Here is a 16,509-nt window from a genome sequence, read left to right as displayed (position 1 = left end):
GCATAGAACGCTGTTTTAAGCTGTAATCTGTGCCAAATTTTGTCAAGATATTTTGCCAAATAAAAAAGTTTTCCATACAAGAACTTGATTTTTATTCGTGGCCTTGTTTGACAACTATAGGCTATAGTGGTCCGTTCTGAACAATATTTGGTACAATATTGTAGGATTGTCTTAAGTGAATATCCACGCCGCAATTCGTGAAGATATCTCGTCATATAAAAAAGTTATCAATACAAGGACGGGATTTTGATCGGTCAATTTGTGTGACAGCTATATGCTATAGTGAATCGATTTCAGCGGTTCCGATATATGAGCAGACCCTTGGTAGGAAAAGAACGCGCAAAATTTTCAGATAAGTACTTATCTCAAAAAATGAGAGACTAATAGGTGAATTGAAAAATCTCCGGCCTGACACATAGATGATGCTACTAGAACAAAATCCATTTGATTTTTAGTTAGCCCTAATGTTCAAAAGCCCGGTGTATAAATTTGACAGCTGTCGGATTATTAGTTTGTGAATTATATCATTTTGAGGGAAGCAACTTTTGTAATTGTGAAAAAACTGATAAAAAAAAATTTCGCCTGATGATAAAATATTGCGTTTTGGATGGAAAATATACAGTCCATCATTCCACTCCGAAGTCTAATCGACAGTTGTCCGAGTGGAGTGTATACCATGAACCCGATGCAAAGGGTTGGAAAACACAACAGTCGACTGCCAACGTTATGGCGTCTGTATTTTGGGAGACGCCTGGAATATTTTTATTGACTATCCTGAAAAAGGAAGGAACATCAACAGCGACCGCGCCGTGTCATAACTCAATGGAAACGATGACAAATATCCAAAAATTTGGCTTTGAATTGCTACCGTATCCAACGAATTATCCAGATTTGGCCTCCAGCGCTTATTTCCTGTTTCCAGAACCTCATAAGAATGCTCGCTGGGAAGAAATTTTCGTTGAATGAAGAGTTGATCGCCGAAGCTGAGGCCTATTTTGAACCAAAAGAGAAATTGTACCCAAACATGCTATCGAAAGATTGGAGTGTCATTATAAGTAGTGTTTGACCCTTGAAGGGAACTGTGTTGAAAAACAAATAAATAATTTTCCTCGAAATAATGTGTTTGACCTATTAGTGCAGAGGCATTCAATTTTACACTTTGGATGATATAAGAACTTTATAGGAGCAGAGACCACAAATGGACGATGGGCTTGACCCCGCTCAAATTTCGGTGAAAAGCCATATCTCAGTACCAACTCGATCGATAACGACCAAATTTGGTATATAATGTTACCTTGACATGCCGGTGTTCCTGCGCGAAAACAAACGAAATCGGATCGCAACCACGCCTACTTCCCTTATAGCAAGTTTCAATAGAAACTCAGTTTTGTGATGTTTGACTTCACTTCAGCCAAGCCTCAAACCCATAAGACCAAAATGTGATAAAAACTTCGTTTAGTGGTTTTTGACTTCGCTATAGCCGAATCGCAAACCAACAAAATTAAATGAAATTAACATTTCGGGTCGAAACCATAACACAATTTTAAATTTTACATATGTTTCGCGTTCCGAAATGCAAATCAATCACCAATGAATGAATCAATGGAATAAAACTATTTGCTTTTATGGCTAAAAAGTGTCCAAATCGGACAAAAACTATTCAACTCCTGCAAATACCGTATATGTGGATCAAAGTTCTAAATGTAAACTTTTTATCGAAAATATTAATTAATTAGGAAAAAATCCTTGCCTAATAATAGTAAGAGTTGAATTGGTTCAATAATTTTCTTAGCTCGATATACCTAATAGAAAGATCTTCGAACTTGCCAGTCGATTGGCCAACAAGATCCTATGATAACACACCGTGAGACATTTTCCTGTGGACTTATGTAAAGTTTAAAGTCTATACGGACAATCCCGCTTCGCTTCAGGCTTTAGAGAAAAATATCAAGTGTGGGATTCCCCAATTCGCCAGTTACTAGTCAAAATGCTCGAACGAATCATCGAAAATTGGACTCGATGAATGGACTATCCGCGGCGAACATTTGTAAGAGATAATCTCTGGCTTATTTGTTTCAATTCATTTATTTCCTTCATCTAATCTGAATTGTGCACTGAATGCGTTTCTCTAGCCAAAAAAAAATTAAATTCTACGAAACTATTGATTAAACATACATACTAAAGAAACTTCAGAACCAAAAATTATAAAAAAAATTTTAATTAAATTTATTACTTAAACTTTCTCTAATAAAATTCCAGCATGCAGATTTTTGCTCAAATCCGTCATACCTCATATTCAACTAAAAATTCTACATAAATCAGTGCACAAGCGCAAATACCTTAAAATATATTTTATTATAACCGGAATTTTACGGTATTTAACATTCAGAAAATATATGAAAATTTCATAATTAAATGTGAATTTCATATTACGTCAAGCAGAAACCCAAACCGGCTAACCAACCAACCAGTCAGCCAACCAACCAAAAGGAGCCATTCAACTCCAGAGCGACTAAGTCGCAAGGCTTACGCAGTTGCATATTGAGATATATTTATATATATGCTATATACATATGTGTATAACTACCATTATAATCATTCATGCGTATATACATATCAAAATTTACATGCTTACATACCTCTTTCCGCCTACAGTCTCATTTGGCAAGCGCATTTCTCGCTTGCTGTCGGCTGTCGTCGTCACATATGAATGCCAAAAATGCTGCATATTTTTGTGTATTTGTATTAGTAGTTGCAACTGTAAAATAAGATTTATATGCATGTAATTAAATTTTGAAAATATCTAAAGCAGAAGCGTGTAAGCTAACTTTTGTAGAAGTAATTTACATGCGTTTTTCATAATATAGAGTGCGGGTGTGTGTGTGTGTGGGTATATTCGTGTATGTTTGAGTGAGCTGTGCGGGCAGACTTAATATGACATCCACATATAGTTGAAATATATGGAAACTCTATTAGTCATGCATACAAATGAGTTTAATGACAAAAAATTATATGAAAATGTGCTCGGCTGCACTTGACTAAGCTGCAAAAAGGATATTTATGAAATTTATGCAAAGAAGTTAGGAATGAGATATTTTCTGGCACAAAATTATTTTCATGAACGGAATTAATCAAAACATTAATTAACGGTAGTTAGTGAAAAAATATTGCGATCGGTTCGAAAACTACGATGGCGATATAACTCATCGGCAGTTACAATGCTCTCCATGAATGTGGATCTGGAATTCGCACGGTCAATTATGTACAAAGTGACCTTTTTGCGGTACTCTTTTTGAAAAAATTCAGCTTTATCGTGACAAGTTGAGAAAGAACACGTTTCATACCAAAAATATCCACCGAAATCATTGAACGGCATCGGGAGAGCTGTCGAGCTCTCTTGACTAAATCACACGACCTTCTCAGATATATTTGTCTACTAAAATTTCGGCAATATTTTGGATTTTTTAAGTCTGGTATGAAAAATTTCACCTTCGGTATGGATGGAATGCATCTTCGGTCCATCATTTCTAGAACGGTGCCCATCCACAGGCCTGGAAGCATCGCAATCACTTCCTTTGTCCACGGTAGTTAGAGATGGTCTTTACAGTCAAAAATCCTCACCCCATTGAGTTAGCTTACAACATCGAAATTTTGCTCAGGCTTGCCCGGGTCTCTACTCTTACGAAGAGCGCATGCAGTAGTTTCAGCTTTCCGTAATCTATATCTCCTGAGTAATTTTAACAATGAGTGGCACGATTAAATGAATCTTGCCAATATCGCTGGCTGTCGCTTTTTTCCTCTAACGTTTAGCCGGTCCCGCTATTTCGGTTCCAACGGACCACTGTTTTTTGGCTATAATTCCTTCCTCCATCTGCTTTGCAAGTCTCGGATGCATGGATGTGAAATACGGTCGTACGTTCGGCATTCCCCTGTTTTTGTCGGAGTCTGGAGCAAAGAAGAGGCGCTATAACGAAGTTATTGTGATCTTTAAAGCCTCTCCTCTCTGGTCAATGTCTCTATAGTGCCCAAATAATTACTCAGAGTACTGAATACCATACTAAGCAGCTTAGTACAAGTCCCAATGGGATTGGTATATAAGTATGTATTAAAATCAATTTCATTACACTTGGCCACTAACACAACAGTGACTAGTTCCGCGTTGTTGCCAGTTTACTAAGCACTTCAATTCTAATGAAATTTCAATTCGCTTGTAATAAACTGCAACTTACAATTTGCAAACTAGTTGCGTGCAACACGAATGCACGCACGCACGCATTGTTGCAGCTTATAGCAATTTCGTTGTGGCAGTTCAGCGCTGTCGTGTGGCTTGCTATTTGTCACGTCTAAGCACGTAGCGTAGGTATTACAGTTGGTGCTAAAGAAAGTGGTAGATGTGGCTAAATCAGGCGAATTGTGATACATTTAAATGCTACAAAGGTATACAAATGCAACTAAAAAGCAATGCAACAAAAGTAAGAATTATGTTGAAGATTGAGATGGTGTGTGCATGTTCTTCATAGCAGTTATATGCCTAGAAGAATGAATGACTTTTTGAAAGACTATAGCACGGAAGTGAAGCCAAGTAAGCGAATCGTATAAATAATTCGTATAAATCACATAAACTGGTATAAAAATATATTAAAGACATACATTTTAAGCACTTTGATTATATTTTTTTACAACTGGTATACGTCGTATAAAACATAAAAGTAAGAACCTTTTAATACAGTTATAGCACTTCTATTAGATTTTCGTCAAAACTGGTATAAGTCTTATAAACTGGTATAAAAACTTAAGCAGAATAGCAAGCCTTTATACTACTTGATTTAAACATTTGAAACATCAACTGGCATAAATCACAAACAAATCACTTAAATTGGTATAAATGAAAGGGGATTGCATAAAATATGCGCACACAAGTTTAAATACATATTCATAACACTAATCATAGATATATATATAAATTTATTTACAGCACCTTTATTAGATTTTCGTCCCAACTGGTATAAGTCATATAAACTGGTATAAAAATTAGATATAATAATCATCATATAATTTTATTCAACTATTTGTAATACCAACTGGCATAAATCGCTAAAAAATCACATAAACTAGTATAAATAAATGACTATTGCATAGTAAATCATATAAACTGGTATAAAAAATAAAGGTTGAATATAAAACACTTAGTAAAACAGCCAGTTGCACCACATTAAGTAGATATTCGTAACAACTGGCATAAATAGCATAAACTGGTAAAAAGAAATAAGGTTTGAAAATCATGAATTATACCAGTTTAATTAGATATTCGTAACATTAACTCGTATTAATAAGCGAATCACACAAAAAACTTTTGTAAATCACATAAACTCTTAAAAAAAAAATAATATATACCAATGTTTATAACGTAATTATTCGTTACAACTGGTATAAAATGCATAAACTGGTATAAACAAATTAATTTTTAAAAACAAGCGCTTATACTAGTTTAATCAGGTGTCAAAAACGGGCATAATCTCAAAAACTGGTTTAACCACATATATCAAGCTCAATAAGCATTTATACCACTTTAATTTTCAAAACATATACACTCTCTTCATAAGCCTTATTATATATGTATTTTCCCGTAGTTCCTAGGTGGAACATAGAGCCTCAAATATGGCGTTATTGCCATATTTATAATTCGCAAAATCAACTGGTATAAAATTCATAAGGGTTAAAAACCAAGCGCTTCTACAAATCTAAAAATATATTTTTACCAAAAACTGGTATATTAAGAACATTAGTATTTATACCACTTTAATTTGATCTCCAAACATGCTTTAACATTGCATTCGGAGGCATGATTGCCATATTTACCAGCCAGTTATAGCGTAATCATTCGAAATGACTGGTATAAAAATTAAAAACTGGTATAAACAAAAAAACGTTCAAACGAAACAAGTTGTATAAAAAATTTAAATAGACATTTGTACCAAAAACTGGCATAAATTCCAAAAACTGGTATAACCGAATACATCACCTACATACGTTCGTATCTGATCTTAAAATCTGATTTAATAAACTGTTATTTTCATAGCATACATCTCGGCGCCAATTATTTTTGAGCTTTAAGTCTATGACAACTTTTAAATTTAGACTAAAATCTAATCGGACAAGACACACAATTCTTTTGTTCTTGAAAAAAGCAAACTTTTGACAGTGCCACAAATAACAACACATTATTCCTTTTTTAATAGCCGTCATCAGTGAAATCTGTACAGCTTAGTTATGTGCTTTCTTTCAACGAAGTGGCTTGGAAGTAGATTTTAGGGCGGCCACAAAATGGCTTAAAAATCAAAAAAAAGCCACACTTTTCCCTCCAATTGTATAACGCACACTTTATCTCACCTCTACCATAGTTACTTTTCAGCATTTGGGTCACCTGACTTATACCTTTGTATTGTTATCTTATAAACCATTAAAATTTCTTTAACTACTTATGTATGCTAGTTAGACGAAAATTTATTACCTCAGGTATGCTTTTGTCTGCAAACAAGGCTATAGAAATTTTACGGTTAACTACATACATACTTACATATCTACAACTAGGTGCTGTGAAAGCGTACAGACAAAAGCCTAGTGGAAAAACAACAGATAAGAACTAGAAATGTCAGGCAGACGACGACGATTGTCATTGGAGTCGTGACGAAGTAGGCGAAAATGAAATGAAAGTGCCAAAAAAGATAAAATCTTTGGAAGAGTAGTCGGACTTGCAGCGCATAAAGCATACTAAGTATGAGTATTTCATGAACTACTCATAAGTAGGCGAGTCAAAACAGCTACTAGGACGAAGAAGTTTCAGGAAACGGCAAAAACTGAAAACAAGGCGCAGCACTGCATTTATTGCGATAAAAAATATTTAAGCATTTCAAATGCCATTGCAGGCGCACCGAGCAAAGTTGTGATGAGTGCAATGAATACTTGAATGACTGGCGGCCTTGGTCCGTGGGTGGGTGGACAACTGCAGCACGGAGATAGTAGAACTCGGGCTCACGTATACATATTGTCTTCTAACAAGCTTTTATTATTAAATTTTACTGCTCACACATTTCCATAGCAATGCACCGAGATGCGAGTTGGACAGCCAGCAAAGTTGGCAGGCAGTCGGAATGACAACAATACGCTGACAGCTGAATACAGCAGACTTGTTGGTAAGAAATTGAAAGAAAAGGTAAAATGTCTGAGAAGTCCTTGCGCCGAACTGTGAGCTGTCTTTTGTATTGTTTGCGAGTAATTTTACTGCACCTGCAGATAAGAAATTCTATGCTGCGTAGGCAGTTAGTTGGTGTAATCAGATGTAAATAATTGCTTCTTTATGAACTCTGGTGCAAAGATAAAAGGCGAATTGAGGAAGTTTAAAAGGTTCGAATTAATTTCGGAAGTTGGGTATAACTAAGGTAAACCCCGACGGCAAGCGACGACAGAATCACCAGCACTATAAGAGGAAACTCTGCTAGACTCATGAAGAACAGCAACAGCTAGGAAGACGAAGGCCGACAGCCGGTTAGCGGCCAAAGTCGTGGAATGCCACGATGATAAAAATCCTCCGGCGAGGAATGGAAGAGAGTGGCGGTTGCATCTCCTTAGTCTTCCTGGAGGTAAACAGTGGGCATCCCAGCCCATTTTCAAGGTGTGAGAGTGTCGGATGGCACCGTAGGCTTCATAAGCTCATTAGATGTGCCGATGTGCGTTCGACTGTCCTTTATAAGGAGGCAGTCTTTCGGGTGGGAGAGGTTTAAAAGGGAGCCAGGCCAGGAAGGGAGTGACCCGAGTCTTTCAGACATAGCGGATTCGGGAGGCGGCTCGTCAATTGGCGACTCCGTTCTTAGTCTCGAGCAGCTGTTTGGGGAGGCTAGGATCGTCTGAAGGTTGAGATTCCTCCAGATTAACTTCCAATATGCGAAGGCGGCCTCCGCCAATTTACTGATTCGTCTAAAACAAGACGTAGCTGATGTTATTTGATAAAGTCTAACACAGGTTCCTAAAACAATATGTATCGAAGTATAATCTTCGAAACGTATTTGATATGAAGCCGGTTCGTCCTAAGAAGCGCCGAACACGTAACACACTTTGAGATATTCTTTACTACCTATAAGACCAATAAAACTATTTGGAGCTATAAAATTATTATCTTTCCTGATTTTATTAACTCCTCAAAATGCAAGTGTACCATTATTTTAAGCTTTTTCAGCTGCAAGTTTAACCAGCATGAGCATGCCACAATTTCTAATCCGCTTACAGAGAAAAATCCAGCGCACCACCTATAACCCACATACCCCTAATACCTTTTAATGATTCCAACGCACTAAAACTCAAACTCACACAGCAACCGAAACATATTTGCTGGCTCAAAGTAGCATGTCAACCCTGAACCATGAAAATACCGTGAACTACCATGAGAGAGTGAATGCTAGTGCATATTTTATAAATGTGAAGCATACTTTTTGGCGCACAGCAATGCGGTTGGCAACAGCTCACAATGAAATATGATGACCGTCGAACGCAAAATGTGAGCGCTGCCAGACAGCATTTGTGTCATCTATCATACAAAAACGGCGAAAGTGCGCTTATGCAATGGAGCTTAGAGACAAAATTTATTTATATGGGTGTGTGTATATGTGTTTAGGGCACTTAGAAGTGTATGTACGCTGCAGCGACATCGATTTAAGTTGGGAAATGCCAAAAGCAAGCGCTTAACTACATGCAGCTATGGCATAGTGCGAGTCGCCTGGTCTCCAGTTTACCTGTCTCTGTTTAGTTTTAACGTCGCATTTTTGGTTTGCATGTCGAAATTTTTTCAGTTTACATTTACATTTTTGAAATTCACCAGTTACTCGGTGCATATAAATTGTGAATGCAACAAGCTTTGCATACATATTTGCTACCAGGCATCGCTTTAGATTTATAAATTTCTATATATTTTGCATGCAACGACAACTTCCCTGCATAGTATGCATTACTATCCTCAACTATTTTCTACTATGAAATGCTGTGCACCACTGTGTGCGTGTTTGTGTATGTGTTTGCCGCATTAGTTTGGCAGCTCAGGTGCATGTTGCTGTTGCATAATTTATTGGTTAGTTGCAGCGGTTGGCTCACGGGCCCACAAGTCTTTGTAATTGTGGTTGTACGCAGGACATCACCACATAATACCAATACACATACACACATACATATGTAAGCGCATAGTGCATCGTTGGCAGAACATTATTAATGGCTTTGATGCGTTGGTGGCTTGATTGAATTATGTAGTGAGCAAATTAAATTTATATTTGAAAATAATATGCTTTAAAGTAGACTGCGGAGCAGCAAAAACCAAAATATGTGGTAATATCAGCTGCAAGAGCGCTTGAAATATTGAGTGCTGCCTCGAAAGTAATAAATTTAATGACACCACGTTCAAGTTTTTGTTGTTGTAATGGAGATAGTTTAAGCTTTACAACTTTTAAAGTTTCCAAAATTTTTCCCATTTTTTCGATTAACTGCATATTACAAATATTTCGGTATTAAACCGAAATTGAAGAATAAATATGAACACTAAACAGGAAAAGCTTCAGTTTTCGACCCACTTGGCACCGAAAACTGTACAGTATTGCAATAACATTATTTAAACCATAAGTTGAACTGCACTTAGTAAGATTTTCCAAGGCTACTGTTGCAGAATCAAGAAAGCTTGCAAAGCTAAGCTTTTCCAAATGGTGCTGCTGTGAAAACCAAGAAAGTATTAGCACTAAACGAGTGCAGAGTTTTGAAAAGTTCACTGATAAATCCTCAAGAAAGTTCCTAAATCAAACTTTCAAGATAAGCAGTTTTTAAAGCACAAAAGCTTCAGATTTCTAAATTTATAGTTACGCCATGAATAACCAAGAGCTTTACACCAATATTAGAACTAAACGAATAAGAAGTGATCTAAAAGCTTTGCTGATAAAAGAAAACTAAGCTTTTAAGGCTGACATAGCTTTGAAAGCTCAAAAGCTCCCGCGTTCCAAATTTTATTAAAAGCATTGTTTAAACTTGAACCTAAGAAATATAAAGAAATAAATAAAATATTAATTCAAACAAACTTTTGATATTGGTAATATTTAGAACTGCAATTAGAAGTTTTCAGAAGCTTTGCTGGTAAAAGATCAACAAAGCTCTTCAAGATAAACTTTCAAAGCTCAAAAGATCCCGCTTCCAAACTTTATGTAAAGCCTTGTTAAATCATGAACATAACAACTATAAGGAAACGAACACTGTTAACAGTAACAAGACAGGTTTGAAAGCTAAAAAGCCTTCGACATTTCATAAAAAAAACATGAACTTGTTTATGCACGAAGGTTCATAAAGGGTAGTTTGTGTTTAGTCCACTCAACGGAATGTAAAAGCTCTAAAGCAGCAGATTTAAAAACTGTAAAGATGAGCCCTGAACCTAAGTACTATAACTAAACAAATTACAGCATTTCTAAAAGCTCTAATGTTAAAAAATCAAGAAAGCGGACCAAAATTAAATTTGAATATAAGCAGTGTCTTAAAAAGTGCAAAAGCTTCAAATATATGGATGAAATAAAATACCACGAACTAAAATATAATAATGAAAGGAATGCAGTTTACTCCGCTTTTAGATTTTTTGTGAAGCCAAGCTTCTCACTGACATAAGCTCAAACTTATTTAATATAAAACTAAGCCAAGAGAAGCTTTAACACCCATTACACAGTTTCATTTTTACCAGATCCACTCTGCCGCCTTCCCAAATACAATAGTTGAAAATTAAAGGAAAACCATGAAGCAAAAATATGTATGAAGAATGATAATGTGTAGCTTCCGCCTAGTCTCCTTAATTTCGCATAGCCAAAAAAATGTATCAAAGGGAAGCTTTATAATTGGTAAACTTTAAAAGCTCAAAATATTTTCATTGAGATATACACCAAGAACGCAAAGAGTAATACAAGTATAACTATACTCAGCTTTGTAAGCTAAAATGCTCATCATACTGAAATTTATAGACTGTTATTGCTTAAAAAGCTCAAACAATACCAACGAAGAACATTGTTTATCAAAATCATTTTCAATCACAAGAACATTCACAAAACTAGAATGTAGGGTATTTTCGTAGATGAAGAGCTTTTCATCACACTTTCAGCTTTTAAGTTATAGTTTCAATATAACGAAATAATTCTCTTAAACACATCTGATTTTATACCCATTACGTCTGTTATGATTGTCTATGAGAGCTGCCAAAGTTTAGTTTCTGTTGACAGAGCACTGTCTACTAGAGACGGAAAAATTCGAATCTAACGATCTTAGCGACCAGCTGGGCAACCGGTACAGCCTTTTATTTTAACAACATTTTAAGACTAATTCAGAGAAAAGTGAAATGAAAGCCGAGATATTCTAAAAAATAAATGATATTCACGCCTAACATCCTAGCTATGCTATGTCTCAAGCGTACAATAAATGAAATTATGTCCATTCTCTCAACAAATTTTGCATTGCTGCTCCCACTTTGGGAGCTTTCAAAATTTCAAATAAATAAAAAAAAATGATATACACATTTACCTCATTAACGTTTCCATATCATTATTTGCTTAGAACTAGCCTACTCAACGCATTACGTGCTAACAAATTCCGCTATTTATTTAGAAAATAGACAAAATCCACAAATCCGCCCATAAATGAAATGAGCTACGTGCCACATTCCATTATTTTTTATTCATATTAAGTCTGCATCATGTGTATATACATATTTGCATTGAAATTAATTATAATTTTAATTATTTCGTTTAAATTGTGCGCTCATTGCCGGGCCCCCGCAAGCCATTGCGGGTTGCAGGCGTGTGATAGGTGTCTAGAGTGGATTGCGTGTCTGCTTCGGTTAGCCAACACTCGGACGTGAGTTTTTATAAACGTTTGCACTTTTCATGTTAATACTTTTAATAAGCTGAACAAATAGTGCAATTTAATTGTGAAATGCCTGTTGGGTAAATAGGGTACAGGGTGACACAAGCGATATTTGTTTTGTTATTTGTGGCGTTCTCAAGCGTTGGGCATCTCTGTGACGTCGTTGTGGCGAATGTTGCGAAAACATCCTCACACGATCAAATTGACACAAGAACTAAAGCCACTTCAACACCAGAATGATCGTTCGTGAATTGGGCTGAGCAAAAACTTGAAAATGAGTCGGCAAGCGCGTCTTAATAAATTCTTACATTGATGCGATGTGTGGGAAGTGTCGCCGTCTTGTTAAAACCAAATGTCGCCGAGATCATGAGGCTCAATTCTGGTATCTAATTTTGCTGAAAAGACAGCATTCCCGTCTCAATAATCTAGTTTGTACCCTTCTGTACAGAGGCTTATCTTCTTGTTTCTGTCCAACTCCCCTCTTTCTCACTCTTCTTCTCTGGAAGGAAAGGTAATATTCCGGACCAAACTTGAGTTTAATTCGGTAGGATTTCGAAAATTGCGGTATTGGGTTGAAAACTGAGGAAAAACTAACTTTTCGTTGTTGTAAGTGCTCTACTGATGACTCTCTATATATATCTAACTATATTTATTTTTACGTGGATGGCAAGGACCTAAAGTTTCGTCATAATCATATTTGCAAGATATATACTTTTTCTTACTCCATTGATACCCGAGATTGCAACCATTAAGGTAGCAAAAGATTTACTATTCCAGAGTGAATCCTGTTTCAGAGAAGTGACCATCCAATCAGATAAAAGGCAGCGAAACTCATTAACAGTGAGTTCAGTGTTGGTCAAGGAGTGCCTATCCTCGCTAACAATAGCATCGACTGTCTTTGGGATAAGACTGGTATGGGTGCCAGGCCACAGCGGCAAGAAATTGTAAAGCTGATGAGATAAAAACCTAGACCCGCCATCAGTACAATGGAAGCGGGTCGGCGCTCCTGAATTCTCTTGTGTTTTACTACAAGATAGCAGGACCTCGCGGGATCTTGGCCAGCGCTGGGCCACCATCGGTATATGCGCTGTTTCAAAAGCCTTTTGATCACAAATCTGCAGAAGATGTATAGAAGATGAGGTGGAGACAACTCAACACTTCCTTCTTGACTGTCCCGCGTTTGGGAGGACTTAAACATTTAGGAGTGCATACCTACAGACATCCCACCGAACTGGCGTGAAGGGAAATTTAACGATTGTGTAAATTTGTATTGGCCACTAAATGTTTTGGTAATTTATGAGTTCGAACAAAGGCTTCCATTCTAAAGCTTCACAGAGGATTACATATAGCATTCCACGCTTGATCTCTCTAGATCAGCCCTCTAACCTAACCCTAACCCTCACCTACTCAATCCATACCCACAATCAAAAAAAAAGAGTTTGAGCTAAACAAGTTCGGCTCGCTTTATACAAACCCGAAACACAAAAATCAACTTTCATCTTTACAACCACTTAGCGAAGCACCCGTTACACTTACAACTAAATGAAAATATCTATTTACACTCATATTAAAGCGGAAATGTTTTTGGTTTATATGTTTATGTATTTGCATGCTTGTAATTGTGTAAATATAGCAGAAATGCCGCACGTACTTGGCATTATTTGCATTTACAACGAGCTTTGCATTTTCATTTTCATTTAAATATACATGAATTGACACCTTCACCCGCTTTCCAACAGCCTGCACACACAGGCACTAACAAAAACGTACACATATACGCACACGCACATAACTCATATATATTATATATATGTAAGTTGCTTATTAATTTACACCACTGTACGTGTCCTGCTCACGCTGTCAGCACAATTTTGATTGAGTGCATTTATTTTTATTATTTGTTTATTAATTTTAATTAGTTGGGCTTAACGCTACTATGTGGATAATGTGTTGCGTGAAGTGTATGTGTGGGTTTGGGCCTTGCCGCAGCTGCTGGTTATGCGTGTAATGAGTAAATTAAATTGGCCATTGCATATGCATAGGCGCCAATTATTCGTGTTTTGGGCATATTCCTCTTATTTGCACTCAAATTTTATTTATTAAATTTAATTACACACAAATATGTGTCATAAACTCTACGCTGTATAATTAAAAGCCACAAGCTGTCAGATTGTAATTGAAATAACTCGTTGCTAATGCCGAAATTCCACACCAAAGCCGCATATTGCTTACGCTCGAACATTTGATCTGCCATTGAGACATTTCACTTGCCTTTTTCGCAAGAAATAAATTATTCTGCTGCATTTCCAATTACGATAAGTATAATTCATGAGCACAAATATTTTAATCGAATTGTTTCACATGCTTAATTAGTTGATTTGCATGCAAATTGGCCAGTAAAATATAAAGTAATTGAATGCGCCCTAATGTATGCCAACAATTTGGCTAATGAAGATTAATTAATGCACAAATGTCGGAGAAAATTTGACTGCTGCGTTATTGCTTTAGGTGGCATATGTAAATTTTGAAATAAACTTTTTTGTACTGAATAAATAATAATTACAGAAATTGAGAATAAATAGAGCAAATAAATAATAATCAAATAAACTAATTGACACAATTTAGTTTTAAGTTAAAGCACTAGAGGGAGTATGTTAAAAATGACTTGAATTTAGCACAAAAAAGACAATTTTAAAATATGTGGAAAAAGATATTGAGCTGGTATCTTAATTTTGATTGGTCAGTTAATATGGCAGCTACATGATAAAGGCGTCCAATCTGAAATTTTTTTTCGAAGCTAATACTGTTAGGTCAGGAAATAACCCATGCCAAATTTCGTCAAGATATCTCATCAAATAAAGAAGTTTTCCATACAAGAGCTTAATTTTTGTTGGTCAGTTTGTATGACAGCTATATGCCATAGTAGTCCGATATGAATAATTTCTTCGAGGATTATACATTTAGCTGGGTTAATGAGTCATGCAAAATTTGGAGAAGATTTCTTATCAAATATAAAAGTTTTCCATACAAGGGCTTCATTTTTATTGGCCAGTTTGTATGACAGCCATATGCTATAAATGCCCAATCTGAACAATTTCATCAGCGATTGTAGCGCTGCCTAAGATAATAATTTTGTCTAAGTTTTGTGAAGATATCTTGTCAAATAACAAGTTTTTCATATGAAAAAGAAAAATTACGCCTAAAACGCTGCAACGTTAACTAAGTTTAATTTATTTCACAACTAAATGACAATTGTCTACCTTTTTTATGTCTTACAATGCCTCAGCGCACAACTCGCTTGCTTTCTCTCAGGAGAGAAATGTCACAATTTCATCCTAAATGCACACATACACACAATTTCACAGTAAAATACAGCTTAGGTTTCCCTTTTAATTGTCAGCTTCTGCGCTAGTTAGCATAGCTTTCTTGTTTTTCTCAACTAAGCTCTCCGACAGCGCTTGCTACGCAAGTCCCTAGGCGCTTTTTAAACTTTTTATGCGCCAGCGATTTTTCTTTAATTCGCCTAAATGTAGACTACCTTTTTTGTATGACATGCAAATGAACTTGAATTACACCCAAGTTAGTTTAGCTGAGCGAAATGTAATTTTTGACGACACAGTAATTTGCTGCAGAAATGTAAGTGACCTTAACTGGGAATTGCTTGAAAAGCAAGCGAGCGTTAAAGCGTAAAATTATAGAATTATAAAAGGTATATAAACACGTTTTTTGTAGTATAGTTTTGGGGTCGTATATAAACATAAAAAAATTTTAATAAACCAGAAATTGTGTGAAAGAGAATTGAAGCTAGGATGCTTTTTCATTTCTTATCTAAACCTTTCTTTATGTTTCTGATTATATCGCTCTCTCTTTCACTATCATACTATTTGACCCTTTTAGTACTTTTCATTTCCAGCATATTTTTTATTTAACCTCAAACTTTTTCTTCAGATTCAATGTTATTATATTTTCCTTTAATTTTTTCACACACACTTGCGCTTTCTTTAATTTCTGTCATTCTTCATAGTAATCAATATTCTAAGTGCAATGTTTGCTTCTTTCTCTCTGCCCTCTTTCAAATTTTTCTTAATTTCTGCTAATTTTCATACCTTTATCTATCTTCTATAATAGTCTACCGCAATTTTCTCTTGTTCCTCTGTCCCTTCCTATCTCTATTGCTCTCTCTCTCTCTCTCTATCTCTTGCACTTTTAGTTTATCAAGTCAAACTTTCTGTTTCTCTTTTTCTATCACACTCTCTTTTTTCGGGCTCTTTACAAATTTCGCTTCTTTACGTCACGGTTCATATTTTATACACTACTATAGAACCTTTTTTAGTTTTTCTTCAATTTCTGACATTCTTCATACGTTTATCTACGTTCTGCATTACTTTGTTGTCATTTTCACCTCTTTCTCTCTTTAGTTTTTGTATTTCTCCTTCCCTAACTCCCAATAATGCTCTTTTTCCCTCTTTTTCTCTATAATAACTTAATCACATTGCACCACACTCTCTCTTTCTGCTTTGTCGCTCTCTTGACCTAATTCTCTTTCTCAGTGCACGATTCTCAATTTTTTATTATCGTTAGGGCTTT

The 16,509-nt window shown here is 35.8% G+C and overlaps 1 protein-coding gene across 1 annotated transcript in view; it reads right to left on the bottom strand.

Annotated features, from left to right (window-relative positions):
- LOC126763094 (cysteine-rich motor neuron 1 protein) overlaps positions 1-16,509 on the bottom strand; it is a 372,079-nt gene that overhangs the window by 160,635 nt on the left and 194,935 nt on the right. The window contains exon 4 of the mRNA XM_050480299.1: positions 2,640-2,758. The gene's annotated coding sequence lies outside the window, so the exon portion shown is untranslated. The remainder of the gene's footprint in view (positions 1-2,639; positions 2,759-16,509) is intronic.

This window comes from Bactrocera neohumeralis, chromosome 6, assembly GCF_024586455.1.
Source record: "Bactrocera neohumeralis isolate Rockhampton chromosome 6, APGP_CSIRO_Bneo_wtdbg2-racon-allhic-juicebox.fasta_v2, whole genome shotgun sequence".
NCBI lineage: Eukaryota > Metazoa > Arthropoda > Insecta > Diptera > Tephritidae > Bactrocera > Bactrocera neohumeralis.
This window is presented reverse-complemented; position numbering and strand designations above follow the sequence as displayed.